Source organism: Grampus griseus (assembly GCF_964374135.1).
Source record: "Grampus griseus genome assembly, chromosome: 17".
NCBI lineage: Eukaryota > Metazoa > Chordata > Mammalia > Artiodactyla > Delphinidae > Grampus > Grampus griseus.
This window is the reverse complement of record NC_139011.1, coordinates 68,832,154-68,845,493: the sequence shown is the minus strand read 5'-3', so window position 1 is coordinate 68,845,493 and position 13,340 is coordinate 68,832,154. Positions and strand designations below refer to the sequence as shown.

Below are 13,340 nucleotides of genomic sequence, written 5' to 3'. Positions count from 1 at the left end.
TATTATCTGGGGATATTTAAAATACTACTAAATAAAAGTTCATAATGTCTGATATTTAAGATCTGCTTATGGCTACTAAAATTGTACAGTTCACCAAAAAATGTAATAAAAATAATTTAAATCACTTTTAAAAATATAGTACAGATGAGGGGGAAATGATATATTAACTGCCCCAAATCTTCATAAAATTTTTTAATTTAAAAACATTATTATTATTATTTAAGAAGCTGAGGTATTGCTAAAAACCAGGTAAGGCAGAAAAAAGATGTGATGTAGGAGAAGCAGGGAGATGAGTGACAGTTTTTGCATAAAGTGAATTTCCATTTATACAATAGTTAGTAAACAGAGTATTCTGGTTAAGTAAATAATACATTAGTTAAGAATATCAGAGGTAGTATAACATTTTAAAGAGCACTGTGTTTTGATAACACCTGTCAATAAGATAACCTGTCACTAAATAACCCTGTGACCTTAGGAAACAACCCTCACTTCACTACTTAGAATATATTGTAAGTACCTTTGCAATCACCTAAGACATGGATCAACAAGTATGTCTCACATGCCAATGCCAGCCCATCACTTCTTTTCATACAGCACATGAGTTTAAGAATAGTTTTTATAGCTGAATATTTGTGATCAATTTGATGATAGGGAACACTAACTCTGAAGCCCAATGAAGAATAATGTTACCCCCCTAAAAGAATTCTAGTCTTCTCATTAGTAGACCAGGGTTACAAAATTTATACTCAATTGCTATTATTTTGAATTTCATTAAGAAAAAATGTGTGTAAATCTGTTTTCTCTTGTTATGTTAAGTGCTACAATATCCTTGACTTTTCCTCTTGGCCCACAAAGCTCTTTACATAAAAAGTCTGACCTTTGCTCTAAAACACTATGGTTCAAAGGATCCTATAGATTCTATGAACTATTTCATTCTATGATTCCATTATATTTTAAATGTCCACATTTAAATAATCTAATAAAACATACCTAACACAAGCTGAATGTAATTTTTCTCCAGTAATTCATATCATACTATAACATTTATTTATATCTATTTATCTACCTATCTCCTTATTGTAAATTATACAAGGCAAGAACTGTTCAAACTAATCTCGTTTTTTTTTTTACAAAGAAACAAAAAACACTTTAATTCTCAATGTTTCTAATGTTTTAAATTACTTTGCACTAAACATGAGTTTTCCTACTTTTTTTCATTTTCCTATAACATTTTTAACCCAGACTCAAAGAGTTTTTAATGTTTTGACAAAATCTTTAAAGGTCACAGAACTATGACAATTTTTCCCACTGATTATTAACATAGCTTGCATGTCTTCAGCATGCAGGGTTATCTTCATGGTCCTGCAAAATGCTTATATTTTTACAGTCTTCTGAAGACTTGTATTCATCTTAATATACTTCCTTTCAAAGCCATTAAAGGCCACTTAAACTGAAAAAACTGAAAGACACTATCACTAAAAAGATTAAAGAACAAGTGGCAATAGAGGAGCGGTAGAGTAAGTATTTATCAAAATACTGAAAGTAACAATATTACAAACCATGGTATTTTAAAACAAACTGAAAAAAATTTTAAGTATGTAATACTACTTTATATTTGTGCAGCAATAGAGTTTAAAACACTGTTCTATACATTACCTAATTTTATCCTCAATTCCTCACTTTATGGATAAGGAAACCATAGATCAGATTAGTTTAATAATGGCTTCAAAGTCAGCCAGCTGGTAAGTAGTGATCCAGAAACTAGTTTCTCTAGTCTTAAAGTAGTGTATTACACACTACACAGTGTGCTATATTTAAGCAGCCTTTTATTAGCTGATGCAGGTGAACTGAAAAATTCAGGGTAAATATATTGTAGAGCAGTGAGTGGCTCTCAAAGTGTGGCCCCAGGACCAGCGGCATCAGCATCACCAGACAGTACACCAAACGTACTGGCTCAGAAACTACGAGTGTAGAGCCCTACAGTCTGCTTTAACAAGGCTTCAAGGCGATTCTAACAGACAAACAAGTTTAAGATCCATTGCTAGAAGATGGTTAAAAGAAATGAGTGCAAGACAGTTGTGTTTCATCCACTATGTCCACATCCATTTATTGTACCTTTAAGACTTCTTGGACTAGTGTTTGAGCCTATGCTAAAAAGGAATTTCTTTTCAGTTTTCTTAACTTATAATAAATGCCCAGTAACACAGCCTTTGAGGAAACTGCCTCTCTAGTTTAATGAATTAAGGGCTTGAAAACAGTTTGCTTCAGGTTGGCCTTCAACAGTAGAATCAAGAAGTACAGTTGACCTTTGAACAAGGTGAGGGTTAAATTATAATCAGCCCTCCATTTCTGCTGTTCCTCTGCATCCATAATTCAACCAACCACAGACTGTGTAGTACTGTAGTACTTACTACTGAAAAACATCCACGTATATGTGGACCCACGCAGTTCAAACCTGCTTTGTTCAAGGGTCAACTGTAAACTAATTAATTCTCAATTATTAAAGAAAAAACACCCAGAAGAAAAAAAATATTGAAGTATCAAATTAAGAAGTAGCATACTCAAACTAAAAACCACTTGGTGCTTAATTGTGAAATATTTTCCTATTAAAGTCAGAATCATGACAAGGATGACCACAAACAGCAAAAGTTTTGACACTGCTCTGGGAACACTGGATGATACAAACAGGCAATACTGGATGTGATACGGAAAGTCATCACTCTTGAGCTGATATAAGATAAAAACCAGACACTGGGTTTGTTTGTTTAGTGATACTTAGGTTTTTAAACTATGTAGTCATAACACTTAAAACAAACTTTATTATTGAAATTCTTTCAGGAATTCTTTTCTCTCTAGCCACTAACTCCCCCTATCCCTTCAGAACTATTTTTATACAATCTTTTTAAAACCTTATAAACACAACCACTGTATTATATATAGAAGGAAAGATTAAAATTGGAGGAAATGGGTCATTGTAAATTAGCATAAAAGTATAGATTTTCAAGTATTTTGAAAGAAACACAAATTTCATTCCTTTCAGGTACATTAAATTACTGAAACCAAGTACATTAAATTACTGGAACAGCTGATAAGGCACAGGACTTAAGGAACAGGCAAGAATGATTTATTTAAAAAAATAACTGATCATATGCAAGTTATGTACATGACTTACTAAGTATATTAAATATTTTCTCTCATAATATTTTTACTATCAACTTGCTTAGCAGCTTTCTTTCCTGCACTGAAAGTACAAATATACACCTCAAAACGATATTTATACAGAGTCAACAGATTCTATCGTCTCTATACCATGCATGATTGATATTACCTCTCACGACACCTTTGGTCTTACAGCATAGCTTGCAGAGCAACAGCACATACTCAACGCAAACTAAACTGGTAATCTAAGGAAACACAAGGTCAAATGAAGAGGTTTTTTTTTGTTGTTAATCAGTTTTTGCTTTTTAATTAATTTATTTTTGGCTGAGTTGGGACTTCGTTGCTGCACACAGGCTTTCTCTAGTTGCGGCGAGTGGGCGCTACTCTTTGTTGCAGCGCACGGGCTTCTCATTGCGGTGGCTTCTCTTAGTGCGGAGCACAGGCTCTAGGCGCGTGGGCTTCAGTAGTTCTGGCACGCAGGCTTTCAGTAGTTGTGGCTCGCGGGCTCTAGAGCGCTGGCTCAGTAGTTGTGGCGCACGGGCTTAGTTGTCCCGCGGCATGTGGGATCTTCCCGGACCAGGGTTCGAACCCGTGTCCCCTGCATTGGCAGGTGGATTCTTAACCACTGTGCCACCAGGGAAGCCTTCAAATGAACAGTTTTTAATAAATACATTAGAACTTACACATCCAATGTGTTGTCTCCTTCAAAGCCGTAACGGTGGGAGTGTATGCATCAATTACCATAATACTGCCAGTATTCAAAAATATATGTGGAATTCATTGTTTGCAGTTCTCTCCTGCCTGCTTCCTTCTTTTAAATGAATAACCTCACAAAAGGAAAAATTTCTAGAAAGGGAATCAGATTCTAGCCACCAATTAACCCCAAGTGGCTTAGAGCCAAGCATGAGTAATGGTATGTGACTACAAAACAGAAGTTCTCAACTTCAGTGCTTCTGTAAACCAATGTCAAATTGTGTGTGCGAGCAGTGTTTTAGAAAAAGTACATAACTCTCATTAGATTCTGAAAGAAACCTGTAACCCAAACTATAAAGATGATACAGGATCAATTAAAAGCAGTAATTTGGATCAATGATGACTATACGTGAAAGCAATTTTAAACAAAATATTTATAAAACATTGCATAAATGTAAGGGAACACTTTGAAAAATAACATTCCTTTGGATGTATATATTCTGCTAGGTTTACTTTTTCAAAGCCAAACATGTGACTTTAGCATCACATTTCAAACAGTTAAGGATTAAATAAAAATACAGGAGTTAAATACAATGTTACAGTAATCTAAGGAAGAGATAATGGCATGAACAAAAGCTGTGACAGTAGGGATGAGTAAATGTGAATTCCATGGACATCTTGGGAGGAAAAACAGTGAAACAATCTCATTTATCTAGGAGAAGGAAGAGGAGCGAGGAGAGGAGCCAGGGCTTTGCCTAACCACATAAGAAACGTACCACTAATTTAGACACAAAACGCAGTTCTTGGGCTTCCCTGGTGGCACAGTGGTTGAGAATCCGCCTGCCAATGCAGGGGACACAGGTTCAGGCCCTGGTCTGGGAAGATCCCACATGCCGCAGAGCAACTAAGCCCGTGAGCCACAAGTACTGAGCCTGCGCTCTACAGCTTGCGAGCCACAACTACTGAAGCCCGCGTGCCTAGAGCCCATGCTCCGCAACGAGAAGCCACCGCAACGAGAAGCCCGCGCACCGCAATGCAGAATAGCCCCCGCTCGCCGCAACTAGAGAAAGCCCACGAGCAACAACGAAGACCCAGTGCAGCCAAAAGTAAATAAATTTATATATTAAAACAAAGATGCAATAGGAACAAATATTCAGCTGGGATCAACCAGGAGTTGCATACACAGTGAATATTCACTAATATGAATTAGATGTTCACAGGTACTAAAACGATGACTGCAGAACTGATAAAAGTATGTTAAGTTCTGATATTCTTAAAAACTTAAATTCTGGAAATGGAAGATGCAATGCACAATAACATGTGCTTTGACCCTAGGGTTAAAGGTTAAATGAATATTTGTATACCGTAAGATTTTTTTTTTTTTTTTTTTTTTTTGCGGTATGCAGGCCTCTCACTGTTGTGGCCTCTCCCGTTGCGGAGCACAGGCTCCGGACGCGCAGGCTCAGCGGTCCTGGCTCACGGGCCCAGCCGCTCCGCGGCATGTGGGATCTTCCCGGACCGGGGCACAAACCCGTGTCCCCTGCATCGGCAGACGGACTCTCAACCACTGCGCCACCAGGGAAGCCCTACCATAAGATTTTATCCATTGCCATGATTTACAGTAAAAACTGTCACAGGTATTAATGCAATACTTAGTACTCTTTTACACAGCTTAGAAAGTTTACTAATTTGGTATTTGTAACCATTTTGCCCTGAGCTAAGCTAAATTTTACCTTACAGTATTCTATAAAAGGAAACAAGCACCATAATCCAAACTATAGAAATTTTTCCTCAAGTGAATGCACTTTATATTGATATGCACTTTTTAAAAATAATTTATTTTTGGCTGTGTTGGGTCTTCGTTGCTGCACGTGGGCTTTCTCTAGTTGCGGCGAGCAGGGGCTACTCTTCGTTGCAGTGCACGGGCTTCTAATTGCGGTGCCCTCTCTTGTGGAGCATGGGCTCTAGGCACACGGGCTTCAGTAGTTGTGGCTCACGGGCTCAGTAGTTGTGGCGCACGGGCTTAATTGCTCCGCGGCATGTGGGATCTTCCTGGACCAGGTCTCGAACCCGTGTCCCCTGCATTCACAGGCGGATTCTCAACCTCTGTGCCACCAGGGAAGCCCAATATGTACTTTTAATAGAATCCATTACTTCCAAATTATTGGCAAAAATAATGCTGATTTATTTTTTACTAAACCAACCCCCCCCACACACACGACCATATATGATGTAAGAAGCTGAGCAGTCCTTTAGAGTACCAAATTTCCTAGTGAATTTCAAATAAATGTTTTCTTATCACAGTGAGGACTATACGGGCTTGGCTATTTTCTGAAATATGAAAGGGAGAAGAACAGATTTTCATTCAAAAGCCAATATTCCTGCCCTCCCTGCCAAAAGCCAGCAGACGCCCATCTAATAATATGGTTCTAGAGGATATGTCAAAAAGGAGTGCAAAATTCTGACTGCAAACATTCTATTATATTGTAATTGTCCTCAATGGTTTGAATGTTGGTGGAATTTTCAGAATAAAGGTGAAAAGTGACGCTTCTACCATAAAACAGCAAAAGCCAACTAAGGGGGAATGACTGGATTCAAATGAAAACTAGACACACGAATTGCAGTTAGCTTACAAACAACTCAAACTTAGAATTCCAAATTTAACTTAATGCTTAAGAAATGTTTAATTACTTGTAACAGAAAGGCACTGTACAACTTTTAAATTTAGACCCTGATCTCTGGCCAAACATAACAGTTATAGGAGTCCCCCCTTATCCCCGGTTTCACTTTCTGAGGTGTCAGTTACCTGCAGTCAACTGCAGTCTGAAAATATTAAATGGAAAATTCCAGAAATAAACAATCCTAAGTTTTAAATTGCATGACATTCTGAGTAGTGTGATGAAATCTCGTGCTGACCCACGCTATCCTGCTTTGTCCCACCCAGAACATGAATCATTCCTTCAGTGTATGCTGCCCTTAGCCATTTAGTAGAGCCCTCTCGGTTATCAGGATCGACGGTCATAGATGGTACCACAGTGCTCTGTTCAAGTAACCCTCACTTTAAAAAATGGCCCCAAAGTGTGAAAGTAGTGATGCTGGCAATTTGGATATGCCAAAAGGAAGCTTTAGCTTCACTTAAAGTGCTTTCTTTAAGTGAAAAGGTATAAGTTCTTGACTTAATAATGAAAGAAAAAAAAATCGAGTGCTGAGGTTGCTAAGATCTATGGTAAAAACCAATCTTCCACTCATGTAATTGTGAAGAGAGAAAAAGAAATTTGTGCTAATTTTGCTGTCACACCTCAAACTGCAAAAGTTATGGCCATGGTGTGTTAAGTGCTTAGTTAAGATGGAAAAGGCATTAAATTTGTACAATTAGATATTTTGAGAGAGAGCATATTTACATAACCTTATTACCTTATACTGTTATAATTGTTCTATTTTATTATGTTATTGTTGTTCATAATTTACTGTGCCTAATTTGTAAATTAAATTGTAACATAGGTATGTACGTAGAGGTAAAAACACAGTGTATAGAGGGTTCAGTACTATTCACTGTTTCAAGCATCCACTGGGGATCTCAGAATATACCCCCTGCAGACGGTGGGGTCCTACTGTAATTTAAGTTCTCTAATGCACTTAAATAATTTTTTCCGTGATAAATAACTTAAAACTAGGAATAAAAAATTCTAATAGACTGAAACTGTTTCTTGAATGTGTGGTACATCAATAATACTCAGATCCGTGAGAAATGTCTTCTAAGATAATGAAAATTGTTGATTAGCTCACCAAAATCACATGAATAGAAAAGAGTCTAATAAACAAAAATATCTTGTTTGTGTAGCATTTTACAATTTACAAAGAAGTTTTATATACATATTATTAATTCTTAGAACAGCAGACAGCATTACCAACATGCCCATTTTAGAGATTAAAAAACCTGAAGTGACTTACCCAGGATGACAAGAAGGGTATGGAATGATTTAAGTGTGATTTTGCGAAGAAATAAGCCTAAATCAAATGACTGAATTTCAATGACTTATCAATTAAAAGAATATTAATTTTAGAATGATGTTATCATCATAGTTTTCCAATGTGCCCATAAAAGTTCTAACAAAACACAAAACCACTGTGCTGCCTATTAATTCAGAAAGAGAAAAAATCCTGCTGTTTTGAAAACCACAACTAGAAATGTACTTTGAATAGTAAATATTTCAAGTCAATAATTTTCTTTCCATTCCAGACTTGCTGTATAAAATATTTAAATAAAATACAAAATAAGTACAAAATAAAAACTTCAACAGAATTCAGATTGAGTGTCTGCCTAATGACACCAAAGTAATAAACATAGGTAAGCCAAATTTAAAGAAATTTTCACTTTCACTAAGTGAAAATAAGCATTTAGAGAAACAACGAATTATGAAAATCGTCCTTTAATGTCCTTTAATGGAACTTAATATTTGAACAGAAAAGAATGCAGTGGATGTTTATTGTCAACAACTTGCAGTGGCTACAGTGAAAATCAACAAAAACAGAGTTACTGTTCTAAGTGTTAACACCCCTACTGGTAAATAAACATTAGACATTTCATAGATTCTGCTCAATGTAAGAAATGCAGAAGCCACAGCTATGGGATCATGGAAAGAATACTGCACTGTTTAAGTCAGGGCCTTGGGTTCTATTTCACACTTGGCTGCACAAGCGAAATACAGTAGAAAGAAATGGGTTAGAGGCCCCAAAAGACTGAGAGTCAAACCCCAGGTCTGCCTCTGTATGACCTTTCTAAACCTCAGTTTACAGATTTTTCAAATAGGCATGATAATATTTAGTTTTCTGTCTCATAAGACTATATTAGGAGAATCTTAGAGGTGTGAAAGTGCTTTGTTTCGGGCTGGGTTTAGTCTGGTTTTTTTTTTTTTTTTTGAGAAAAGTTTTAAATTCAAAAAAAGTACAAACAACAGTAGATAAATACCCAGTAAGCAACCACCCAAGCTTATTTTATGAAAGCATTTCATAAATGTATACAAGCATACCTCAGAGATCTTGAGGGTTCAGTTCCAGACCACTGCAATAAAGCGAATACTGCAATAAAGTCACATGAATTTTTCGTTTCTCAGTGCATATAAAAGTCGTTTATACTATACCGTAATCTATTAAGCGTTCAATAGCATTATGCCTTAAAAAACAATATTCATACCCTAATTTAAAAAATACTTTGCGAATTCCCTGGCGGTCCAGCGGTTAGGCCTCAGTACTCTCACTGCTGTAGGCCCAGGGTCAATCCCTGGTCGGGGAACTAAGATCCCTCAAGCTGTGCGGCGCGGCAGAAAAACAAAACAAAAAATACTTTATTGCTAAAAACTGCTATCAACCATCCAATCTTCACCTGGCGGAGGGAGTGACCAGGGTGGTGGGTGCTGAAGGGTGGGGCGGCTACAGCAATTTCTGAAAATCAGACGACAATGAAGTCTCCTGCATCGATTGACTCTTCCTTTCAGGAACAATTTCTTAGCAGCATGCAATGCTGTTTGACAGTATTTTACCAACAGCAGAACTTTCCAAATTGGAGTCAATCCTCTCAAACCCTGCTGCTGCTTTATCAACAAAGTTCATGTTATATTCTACTGAATAAATCTTTTGTTGTCATTCCAATAATCTTCACAGCATCTTCACCAGGAGTAGGTTACGTCTCAAGAAACTACTTTCTTTGGTCATCCATAAGAAGCAGTTCCTCATCTGTTAAAGCTTTATCATAAGACTGCAACAATTCAGTCACATCTTCAGGCTCCATTTCTAATTCTAGTTCTCTTGCTATTTCCACCACATCTGCAGTTACTTCCTTCCCTGAAGCCTTGAACTCCTTAAAGTCCTCCATGAAGGCTGGAATCAACTTCTTCCAATCTCCTGTTAATGCTGATATTTTGACCTCTTCCCATGAATCACGAATGTTCTTAATGGTGTTTAGAATGGTGAATCCTTTCCAGAAAGTTTTCATTTACTCTCCCCAGGTTCATGAGAGGAATCACTACTATGGCAGGTACAGCCTTACAAATGTTATTTCTTCAGTAATAAGACTTCAAATTCTTGATCCCTGGGCTGGATGATGGATGCTGTGTTATTAACAGGCATGAAAACAACATTAATCTTGTTATATTGAATACATCTCCATCAGAGCTCTTGTGTAACCAGGAATACTGTCAATGAGCAGTAATATTTTGAAAGGAATCTTTTTTCCTAAGCAGTAGGTCTCATCAATGGGTTTAAAATATTCAGTAAACCATGCTGTAAACAGATGTGCTGTCTTCCAGGCTTTGTTGTTGCATTTACAGAGCACAGGCAGAGCAGATTTAGCATGATTCTTAAGGGCCGTCGGATTTTCAAAATGGTAAATAAGCACTGGCTTCAACTTAAAGTCACCAGCTGCATAAGCCCCTAACACGAGGGTCAGCCTGTCCTTTGAAGCTTTGAAACCAGGCACTGACTTCTCTCTAGCTATGAAAGTCCTAGACGGCATCTTCTTCCAATATAAGGCTGTTTCATCTACATTGAAGAGCTGTTGTTTAGTGTAGCCACCTTCATTAGTCATCTTAGCTAGATCTTCTGGATAACTTGCTGCAGCTTCTACAGCAGCACTTCCTGCTTCACCTTGCACTTTTATGTTATGGAGACGGCTTCTTTTCTTAAACCTCATGAACCAGCCTTTGCTAGATTCAAACTTTTCATCTGCAGCTTCCTCACCTCTCTCAGCCTTCAGAGAATTGAAGAAAGTTATGGCCCTTACTATATATAAAATGAATAACTAATAAGGACCTACTGTATAGCACAGGGAACTCTACACAGTACTCTGTAATGACCTATATGGGAAAAGAATCTAAAAAAAAGTGGATATTTGTATATGTATAACTGATTCACTTGGCTGTACAGCAGAAACCAACACAACATTGTAAATCAACTCTATTAAAAAAATAAAATTTTTTTTAAAAAGTTACGGTCTTGCTCTAGATTAGGCTTTGGCTTAAGGGAATGTTGTGGCTGGTTTGATCTTCTATTTGGACCACTAAAACTTTCTCCATACCAACAAGGCTGTTTCGCTTTCTTATCATTTGTGAATTCACTGGAGTAGCACTTTTAATTTCCTTCAAGGACTTTCTCTTTGCATTTATGACGGAGCTGTTTGGCACAAGAGGCCTAGTTTATGACCTATCTCAGCTTTCAACATGCCTTCCTCACTAAACTTAATCATTTGTAGCTTTTGATTTAAAGTGAGAGACATACGACTCTTCCTTTCACTTGAACGCTTAGAGGCCACTGTAGGGATGTTAACTGGCCTAATTTCAATATTGTTGTGTCGCATGGAATAGGAAGGCCTGAGGAGAGGGGGCAAGACAGGGGAATGGCCAATGTCGGTGGAGCAGTCAGAACACACACATAAGTTTACAGTCTTATATGGGCATGATTCGTGGTGCCCCAAAAACAATTACAATAAAAACATCAAAGATCACTGATCACAGATCACCATAAAAAAATACGATAATAAGGAAAAAGTGTGAAATATTGCGAGAATTACCAAAATGTGACAGAGACATGAAGTGAGGAAATGCTGTCGGAAAAATGGCACTGACAGACTTGCTCAAAGCAGGGTTGCCACAAACATTCAGTTTGTAGAAAATGCACTGTCTGTGAAGCACAATAAAGCAAAGAGCAATGAAACGACGTGTGCCTGTATACATTATGTAAGGAAACGGATCCTGTCAGTCTTATGCACCAATGCATTTTTGGTTCTTACCACAAGTTGCACATAATAATAACACCTAATATCTACTGAGCAGTTACCAAGTGCCAGGTTCCACTGCAGGTGCTTTAAAATACCTCATTAGGTCCTCCAGCAATTCTGAGATACATGCTATTATTGTTCTGATTGTATATGGGAGAAAACAGACACAGATACGTAAGTGACACACCCAAGGTCACACACTTCGTGATAGGGCCAACATTATTAAACCTGCATTATCATACTGATAGCAGATACTCAATAAAGAATTGCTGAATGAATAAAAGAATGATCATAAAATTGAGTTAGAGGAAATAAGTTATACATGAAGCAAAAAATTTCAAGATACTTTCAGGCCACTGATATTGTTAGAGGATAGTCTGTAGACCTTAAAAAAATCCTAAAATTCATAAATACATCTATAGCAAATACAGTTGACCCTTGAACAACATGGGGAGTAATTCTTATAACTTATAGTCAGCCTTCAGTTCCTCCGCATATCAAAAGCTCAATAGTCCAAACTGCACATTTGAAGTCCACTAGTGCCGAGATCTTTCTACTTTTTAAAATAATTAAGCACTAAGTTTCAAAGAACAAGAGAACAAGAGACCAAGAGAGTAGAAAGTAATAAGTAACAAATAATCAGGAAAGCCCTCAAAAGAAGGTGGTATATTTAAGCTAAACCTTCAGGGGCAAAAAGAACTTAGGGAGGTATGAGGTAGTGAAGAAAAAAAAAAAAAGAAAGTAATGACAAGGAGCAAGAGAAAGAAGAGCTGAATATGCACGGGGTGTTATTCAGTCAGAAAAGATATGAACCCTTCAACAAAGATATATGAATGGCTAATAGGCACATAAAAAGATACTTGACACCATTAGTCAAAGGAAATGCAAATCAAAACCACAATGAGATGCCACTTCACAGTACTAGAGATAAACAATAACAAATGGTGAGGAGAGGGAGAAACGGGGACTCTCGTCATTGCTGGAGGAAAATAAAATGCTGCAGCCACTTTGGAAAACAGCTGGTAATTTCCATAAATTTGCCACATAACCGAGCAACTGCACTTTTAGGTACCTATCCAGAAGTGAAAACACACATCCACACAAAGACTGGCATGTGAATGTTGAAAGCAGCATTACTGATAATCACTAAAAGATGGAAACAATCTAAAGGCTCACCAATGGGTGAATGAATAAACAGAATATCAATTCCATACAACAGAATGCTATTCAGCAATAAAAAGGAACTAAATACTGATACGCGGTAGAACGTAAATAAAAATCAAAAACCATGCTAAGCAAAAAAGTCATACACAAAAGATTGTATACTGTATGATTCAATTTACATGAAATATCACAAAAAGGCAAATCTAGAGACAGAAAGAAGGTAAGTGGTTGCCCGGGGAGGGAATGGGAATTAACTGTTAATGGACACGAGGGATTTTATAAAAGTGATGGAAATGTTCTAAAACTGATTTATGGTGATGGTTGCACAACTCAGTAAATTTACTTAAAAAAAAAAACCAGAGTTGTACACCTGAAATGGGTGAATTATGTGATATGTAAAATATGCCTCAATAAAGTTATATTAAAACAAAAAAAGACATATACCTGATTGGAATGAAAGATTTGTTAACAGAGTAGAGAACAAACGACATCTTATGTATATTCTATAACTGAGTAGCTCAGCTAAAGCAACTTGGCTAAAATGTAGGTGGCT

At 37.0% G+C, this 13,340-nt stretch overlaps 1 protein-coding gene across 2 annotated transcripts in view; it reads right to left on the bottom strand.

Moving 5' to 3' along the window:
• ARFGEF1 (ARF guanine nucleotide exchange factor 1) overlaps nt 1-13,340 on the bottom strand; it is a 134,747-nt gene that overhangs the window by 88,164 nt on the left and 33,243 nt on the right. The window lies entirely within an intron of this gene.